Raw genomic sequence first — 2,081 nt, 5'->3', positions numbered from 1 at the left:
GCGGGGCGCGCCTGACAGTTCCCCCGCCCCCCGAGTCAGCTGACTGGAGGCCGGAGCAGCCCCGGAGCCGCCAAGGCCTGGCAAAGGGCTGCAGCGGAGTGGGACGGCCGGCCTGGGCCCAACCCCCCACCCTCCAGGTCCCGGCCCCTGCACGCTCGCCTTAGTTGCGCGCCCCACCTCTTGGCCAGGTCGCTTCTTCCACCCACACACACCCCGGGCACTCTCACCTCCCTCAATATCCTTTGCATCCCTATTCCAGCCCGTGTCACTCCCAAGGAGGCTCGGAATGAGCGCAGGGACGAAATCTCCCGGGCCCTTTGTTCCCAAGCGGCCCCCGCCCAGTGGGCGACGCTCTGTGTGCCCTCGCGGCTGCTGGCCGAGTGAAATGTGTGCCATGTGTGCCTGTGTTTCTGAAGGTCTACGTGTATTTGTGTGTGTTGGAGGGAGGAAGAGGTTGGGGCTCCGAGAGTTGTGTTCAGACCCAACTCTTAACCTCAGGGGACCTTTCTTGGGCCAAGATGGGCTGTAACCCTCCTAGCGGGTGCAGTGGCGGAGTCCTAAGATACAACTCCACCGGCCTTGCAGCTCCCTGCGCTTACCCCACCCCCAAATGCTCACGACGGAGGTAACCGAGAAAGAACCGGCCCAAAGGCCCCAAATCCCTTTCCCCAGTCAAATGCACGGAAACCAGAGCGCTCTGAGGTTCGGGGCCGAGGCCAGCACGGGACGGTGCTCGGGGTGTCTCTTGGCTGCTAGGGAACGGGCCCTGTTTTTGTTTGAACGTTTTGTAACGATTAAGCAGATCCCGGCGTGTGCCGGCCGCGCAGAGGCTCAAACAGGCATAAAGTGCGACCCCAAGTGGCCACGGTGCGCAAAGGCGCCCGAACCGCCCGGCCCTTAGCCAGAAGGCTTGGACGGCGCCCGGACCCAGCCAGGTCTCCCTACTTGGGCCAACCCGAGCTAGCACAGAACGCAGGCAGCGACTGTACTAGAGCCTAGGACAGGTTCCCCTACAGCCATGCACGTGTCCTCTGGTCCTTTCTTCCGTCTTAACCGCCAGCCCCGGTTGCCCCCGCTGAAATTCCTTGCCCCCGCCTTCGGAGGTGCCAGTAGGCTGCTTCCCGCGCGGAAAGGTCCTGGACAGGGGAGGTCCACTGGCGGCAAGTAGAAACGCCACAGCTAGGGTGCCCAGGGCAGTCCAGTGAGAACCCTCCCTGGAGCGCAGACGGGGAAACTGGAATGCAGCACACTAGGCATTCAGACAGAGCTCTTAGGCGCCGCGCACTCTCCCTACCCCGGGCCACGATGGCCAGAAATAAGGAATCTTCCAGAGACCCGGACCCCAACATCCCAACGCTGATAAATCGCGAATTCGCTGGACGCGGAGACGCGACCCGCCTCCGGCGTGGCGTTCTGCTCTCCAGCTTTGGGTGCGCAGCGAAAAGCGAAAGAGTGCTCTGGGTGAGTGTGCCCCAGCCGCTATCTGCAGGGGACCGGCATGACTGACACCGCGCATAGGGGTCCGGTGGGCCATACCAGTGCGGACGGGACCAGACTTAAGTCAACTGTTAGAAAGTAAAATATTTGATTCCGAATAATCTGAAACTCCTCTATACTCTTGCCTTCGGGGCGGCTGGGTTAGGGCGTGGTCATACTTGCCTGTTTTTAATAAAATGAACGTATTTTAACTAAAACTTGAAGTAAACGGTTTATATCACTAACTGTAATACTGAAAAAAAAATCTGTCTTCAACCCTCTTTGAGAAGCGTGGTTTCTAAATGATTTGGTCGCCTGGGGAGAGAGCCTGGCCCGGTCTGCGGCGCTGCTCCTACCCAAAGCTTGGTGTTGGGAACACGCACCCGCCAGTAAGTGTCCGGGTCGCGTTCTCCTGCGGTGAGCGCAGGCTTGGACCGCGGCTTAGCGGAGAACGTTTCGAGACCCCTCTCAGCCTTCCGTCTTGGGTCTGCGCAGACTATGGCTTCCGCCTCAGGTGGCCTAGGCGGGACAACACACCACTCTCTGAACCTAGCAGCTCCCTTCCTCCGAGTCGAAAGAAACCCTGGGCTTCTTTAGTGCGCCCA

Source organism: Marmota marmota, unplaced genomic scaffold (genome assembly GCF_001458135.2).
Source record: "Marmota marmota marmota unplaced genomic scaffold, marMar, whole genome shotgun sequence".
Classification (NCBI taxonomy): Eukaryota; Metazoa; Chordata; class Mammalia; order Rodentia; family Sciuridae; genus Marmota; species Marmota marmota.
Note: the sequence above shows the minus strand (reverse complement) of the source record.